This window comes from Balearica regulorum, chromosome 20 (assembly GCF_011004875.1).
Source record: "Balearica regulorum gibbericeps isolate bBalReg1 chromosome 20, bBalReg1.pri, whole genome shotgun sequence".
NCBI lineage: Eukaryota > Metazoa > Chordata > Aves > Gruiformes > Gruidae > Balearica > Balearica regulorum.
This window is the reverse complement of record NC_046203.1, coordinates 2,232,658-2,239,240: the sequence shown is the minus strand read 5'-3', so window position 1 is coordinate 2,239,240 and position 6,583 is coordinate 2,232,658.

Here is a 6,583-nt window from a genome sequence, read left to right as displayed (position 1 = left end):
AAACTGGAGCACACGTTGCATTGAATTAAGCTGTTCTTGCAACATCTACCCAGAAGCTGTGTTGAGATCCTCCTTCCCCCGTGCCCTGTGCCTGCAGAGGTGCACCCAGCACCTTGTTTCTTTGTGCTCTGCCATCTATTTTTAGCTTGCACAGAGGAAGCGCACATTACCCTGTGGTAACCACCCACCCTCAACAGACACTTCAGCTCAGCAGAGTTGACACACAACTTAGTGGAGCGTGCCTGGCTGCTCGGGGCTTCGCGTCAGCGAAGGTCGTTACCTGATGGGATTAGACAGAGAAAGGGAACGGTATCGGGACGTGGCAGGGACGTGCTGCGGTGCTGTGCTGGCACGAAGGGTCTGGCCCCCCTCCAGTCCCAGCCTGCGGGCAGGGAGGGACAGGGCTGCTGGGGTGCAATCCCTAAACATTCGCGCCCGGCTTCTCCCAGGCGCTTGGTGCCGCGGTGCCTTGCCCCCGCAGGATGTGAAGCTCCTTGGAAAGCAGCCCCCATCCCACGGTGTCCCTGGACAGGCTCTGCCGGCTGCTGGGAGCTGTCAAAAGCCAAACGCAGCAGCGTGGCCGTGCTCAGGGCTGAGCATCGTTCTAGCTCCTGCAGGACAAGCAGAAACTTTCAATGGGGCATCAGCTCAAGAGAGCCGGGTCACGGATGGAGCACCCCATCGTGCAAACTGCCCCAGCTCAGCATAGCTTGATGCTCCCAGCACCTTCCCGCACAGCTAATCGTTGGGATGGAGCAGGTTCCTGACACATCTGCAGGACAGGACCATGCAGCACGGGTGACAGAGGGCTGTGGCAGCATCACCAGCCTGGAATGCATCCACAGCCTCCGGGCTCTGTACGCCACAAGCCGGCTGAGTCACCACCCGGGGCTATTTTTACCCCCTGGGGCAGGCTCGCTGGGTCATTCCTGGTTCCTAATTGCCGTGATCAGACCTTCATAAATCTCATCCAAAAGAGGAAGTCTGGGAAATAGAAATGTCCCGCTGCGAGCGAGGCGGGCTGAGCTGCAGCCAGGCACCGGTGGCACCGCGTGCAGGCACCGCTTTTGCCGTAGGAGGGTGAGAGGGACGGAAAGCGCCGAGCCCTGACTTGCTGCTGTTCAGACCTTGCATTTCAGAGCTCCCCACATGGATGTTTTGGCTGACATTTTACTAAGGCCACTTCCACCTCCTCCTCCGTTCCCAGCCTCTGCCTGCTTGCCTTAGTGCTCCCAAGCTCCCCGGCTCAGCCAAGCCGAGCTGAGCCGAGCCCAGCCAAGCCGGTGCAGGGGAGCAGTGCCGGATGGAAAAAGCCAACCCCTGATCTCTTGCCCAAAAGTCGCACCACACCCAAGCATCTGAAAAGGCTTCATTGAACAGTTTGTTGGCTATTTTTGTCATTGCCTCTGCCCTTCCTGGCCGAGGCTGAGAGCAGAAACAGTAACACCAGAGCAGAGAGGATGAGACGGCCGTGTCCTGGGCATGGACGGAGGAGAAACGCTGGGAGATCTTTGCTAGCAGGGTGCTGGAGATGTTTGGGCATGTTAGCATCATCAGACCTTGATGCTCTGGACTTTCCGGGTTGGGTCCTGCCTGGACCCCACGGGGGGGTCCTGCTGAGGCCGGCGGGGTTTGGTTACCGGGCTGTGGGCTGTAAAGGAGAGATCTGCAGAGATATGCAGAGCACAGAAACATTGCCATCTGCTGACACGTCCGGGCACGCAGCGTTGGGCCCTGCCATGCTGCTGGTCACCATTTCCAAACTGCCTGGGTGTGGGACGCCGGCTGCTGCCCTCGCTGGGCTGACGTCTCCTCATCTGACAACAGGGCAGGAGAGCGGCAGGACAGAGAATCGTGGCCGCAGCGGTGGAGGCCGAGCTCCGATCACGGTGCTGCAGGCGTTCTCACTGCTCATGAGCCAGGAGACAATGGTGGTCGCCCTGCTCATCCCAAAAGAGTTCACAAACTTCTACCCTGCTGCAAAGAGTAACTTCAAAGTGTGAGGGCAGCATCCAGCATGGCAGCTTTGTGCAGACAGAGAGGGCAGGTCTTGGTAATTACAGCCTCTGATGCAGAGCTGCAAAGGATTTGAGAAAATGTGCACTTGGCTGCAAAAAAAGGGTTTGATTTCCCTCATCTTTTCTCCCCCTGATCTCCCCCTGGTGCCCTCCAGCTACAGAGCTTGGAGATGCGTGTCTTGGACTGGATTTGCTTTGTTTCAAGTTCCCTGGGAATCTGGCACTGGCGTTACCCAGAGGAAGGGTGCTTCCAGCTTCCCAAGCACCGGGGCTTTGCCACGGTGGGCAGAGAGCCGGGAGCTCCCCAGTGCTCTGCCCTGGGTCTGCTGCACCTTCTGGGAGCAACCATCAGCCCCCAAGAGTCCAGATGCAAGCCCACAGCCTCATCAGTGGCCAGCCAGCGGCCCTGCACACCCCAGACTGCAAATTTATCCTTGCACAGGTCAGGCACCACTGTGCACAGCAGGGGCAGGAATGCAGGAGCAAACCGCTGCCCGTGGGCAGCCAGTGGGCAGCGGGACGCGTGCTTCACCCGTCCCCGGGGGATGCAAGCACCCAGCGCTGGCAGCAGCAGGCAGGAGATGGGGAGGCTGGTGCAGCTCCCAGTTTCTTGCAGAAGGAGACACCGACGCAGGCAGACATGTGAGGGCATGCCAGGGCGGCCCGTGGCCTCCCACCGGCACCTGTCTCGCAGCAGGATTCAGCCTTGGTGCGGGGACAGTGTCAGATGGGTGCCTGGTGGCCCGTCCTCCCCATGCCCTGGTGCCCTGGCCCAAGGACCAAGAGATGGGTTCACCTGGTCTCCTCCCCCGGCTTGTCCTTGCTCCAGCCTCTTCCCTCCCAGCCAGAGGATGCTGCTCCCCCAGCCTGCTCCTGCTTTGCCCCCCCGCAGCCGCTCACCTCCCCGGGGCCACGGGCAGGTGCACGCACCTCTGCTTTCCCACCGCCCGGCACAGCCCCCCGGCTGGGCTGCTGCCAGCGAGGGATGGGCTCATGCTCCCGGGGCGGTGGCGGGGGGGGGGTAAGATGGGCTGGGGACCGTGTGTCAGGGCCATGAGCAGCCAAAGGCTCCCTGCAAAGGGGCTGCTGCAGGGCTGGAGGGGCGAAGAGAGGCTGGGGGAGAAACTGGGGTTCCCTGCCTGAAGTGGGCACATTAAAACCCAGAGTTGAGCTTTTCACCCATGGGTGTTGCTGAGGTTGTCTGCAGATTGGCACCCTGCTCTCGGGCAGAAATGGGTCTGGGCATGGCTCAGTGCTCAAGCTCCTCAAACCCCAGAGGTCCTGGGCCATGCCTTCCTCATCCCCTGTCCTGCAGGGGAACCCCCCTTGCAGAGGACCTGTGCCCTGCGCCAGGCTGGGCACACGGGGACTGAGATGGCTACAGGGGTATCTGCAAAGCCGTGACCACCTTGGGGTCCGTCCAAATCTGGGATCCCTGCAAAGCCATGACTGCCCATGGCTCCCTGCTCTGGGCTCCTTGCTCAACACAGCGGCGAGAGAGGGCACGACAGTGCTGCCCCTGGGTTTTGCCCTTCACCGTGATGGTGCCCGGGCTGCAGCAGCCCCCAGGACCATGCAGGATGTGGTGCTGGTGCAGCGGGGCTGGAGCAGCCGCTCCAAGCTCGGAGCGATCCCGGCCGGGTGGAGCATCCCGAGGGCACAGGCAAACCCGGGCACGTCCCGGCCTCTCCTCCAGTAAAGCAGCACATTTCCCTTTCTCAGCTTGGCTGGCGACCTGGCAGCAAAGGCAGTGTTTCACTCCTGTGTCAACATTTGGAAGAAAAGGGGGGAAAATAGTCATTTCTGTCAAACCCTGGGAATGTGGATGCCCCGAAAACAAACAGAAGCTCTGTTTCTTCAGTGAAAGGCCGTTGTAAATCTGGTTGGCTGCCAAAAAGTGATAAAGATGATTGCTGTTCCGGCACTAGAGAAGAGTTTTGTTAGAAATGTCACCCCCCACACACCCTCCCCCCAAATCTCAGTTTTATGAAAACACCATTTTTTATCAGTAGGCTGGCAGGCAGATGTTTGGCCCAGGCCCCCATTGGAGGCCAGATGCACCCAAACTGCCATTCCCAGCCCCCTTTGTGTCATCCGTTGATTGACAGCTGTCAGTCACCACTCGTAGGGACTAAGCGTGCGCTGGAGACCAGACTTCCACCTGCCCTGAGCTTCCCTGGCAGCTTTTGTAAGGATATTCCCCGGGGCAGCGTCACCCCACACCGTTCCTGGGTACCACTCCCCACCTTAGCGCCCAGCACGGGGGATGCGGGATGGGCAAAGCGGCCATGGCGGGGGGCCGGGCCACAAATGTCACAGCTTTGCTGGGATGAGCTGTGACCAAGCCCCGGGAAAAAGATGCTGTTTCTGGCCAGCTGCCTGCCAGGTGTGATTCCTGGCCCTGGGGAACGCAGGAGGGAGGATGCTCTCCCATCTTACAGGGCTTCTTAAAGGGCACGGGGAAGAGAGCGGTTGTGTCACCGGAGCTATGAGCTGGACTTGTCAGGACTTGTCCCATATTTATTTATGAACGGTGGCAGGTTTCCAGTGAGTTGTTTTCCTGGTGTAATATTAAACTCTCAACCTTTAGTTCCAAGGCATCTCCCCAGCTCAGGTACCTCAGCCCCCACCCCACGCTGGTCCCCATTTCAGCTGGGGTGGCATCGAGCCCTTTTCGGTGGGGCAGGGTAGGGGCAGGCGACGGCTTGGCGGGATGCAAGTGTGCGAGGGCAGCAATCAGTGTCCCCTCTGCTTCTCCTGGCACGGCTGGCTGGGGCTTTCCAGGTGAACTCATGCATCAGGTGCTGCTCGGCGGATGCCCTCGCCCCGGGCCAGCGCAGCGGTGGCAGGGACGGGGGGACCTGCCAAGCCCTCCAGCCACAGGGCCGGGCGCTGCCGGTATCACACACTCGCAAGGAGGATGTGGACAGGCTGTTGCACTCATGTACCTGCAGATCAGTTCTCTGAAAATTGCGTGGTTTAAAGGTTGGGTGTAAATACTTCCTCTGCTCTAGCCCTGCTGTGGGTCTTTGCAGGGTCATATCCCTCATGGACAGCTTTTGGACCCGCAAGAAAATAGCCCGAGGGCTGGCGAGGGACCAGAGCAGAGTTAAACCGTGGCCGTGCAGATGTTTGAGGGCAGTGTAAGGGACTGGCCTGCCCTGCCCAGGTTCCGAGCTTCACCTCTGGGCAGAACCCACTGATTTGGGCTCCCCCCTCCACCGCCATGCAGACAGCCCCCATCCCTCAAGGTCTTGGCTTGAGGAGGACAAGAGGAAAGGCTTGAGTTGGGATGAGCAGCTGGGGTGAGCTCACAGGCACGGCGGTGTGCATCCCCAGTGCCTGGGGGAGCCGAGTGCTGCCTGCTGCGGGGACGTGCCCAGGCACAGCCGCTTCCCCGCGCCGCTGCTCTGGAGGATGAGAAATCCCACGGTGCGGAGCCTCCTCCTCCATGGGGAGCAGCGGAGGTTGAGCTGGCAGGTGGAGCGCCCGGGGACACAATTCCCGATCAAAAAACCACACATGTCCTGGCTCTGATAAGGAGGTGAGAGCAAACCTCCAGGACCGGAGCGGAAACACGCATTTGCTGGGAGTGCTGGAGGCAAAAAGTGTGTTCCCTACCTGCTACCAAGATGCGTGGTTGTTGCTTTTGCATGATCAGACATAAATAACTAGAGGAACCATGTGCAGGTTCCCAATTAATTGACAGAGCATCCAATTACCCGGGTAGATTTACCCCCCGTTTTCTGCAGCATCCGCACGTGGTGCACGACTGCTGGAGGTGCTGCTGGGGTTGGGGCTGCCTGTCCGAAGGCTCTCCTTGCCCCAAGCAGCTGCTCTGCAAGGACATTGATTTTGAAGCAGGCTGTGCCGCCTTAGTTCAGTTCCTGCTGTCTGTGGCTCCTGACCCATGTGCCAGTGGAAGCACTGACAAGATGCTGCAGGATGTTTCGGATTTGGATCAAGCCTGCGTCCTTCTGCAGCACATGTCTTTTAACATCTCTCCCCTCCTGAATTTTGGGTGGTGATGATCAGGCAGGCTGGTAATGGAGAGCAGGAGAGCGGCTGGTTGCAGAGGGCCTGGGACCAGACAAAATGTGTGTTCACTGGGGAGCCCCAACGTGCGATTGCTGGAAGTGTGGCCCTTCTGCTGCAGGCAGGACGGGCCATTCCACACCGGCCAGGGAGCTCTCACTGCAGCCCTCCCTGCCCCACAGCATCTTCCTGCGCCGGGCAGAGCTCCCAGCCGCAGCCCAGAGCAGGGCACAGCAGTGGGGTCCAAGCCGGACCGGGTGGGGGGACACTGGGGGAAGCTGAGAGCAGGCGAGAGCCCAGGGAGAGAGCTGGGCTCCTTTGGCCTTTATTCTAATGATAATCAGGCTGAATTCCTCTAGAAAACCTCAAGGGATGCAGCACTGAATAGCAGGCAGGGAGTTTTCCCAGAGAGCTGAGCTCAGTCTTTGTGTTTTTCCCTCTCCCGAGGGAGCACGGAGGGGCACAGGGCCCCGCCGGGGACCTGTCCCAGAGCTCCTGCCCACACCAAATTCCCCACATGGAGAGAGGCA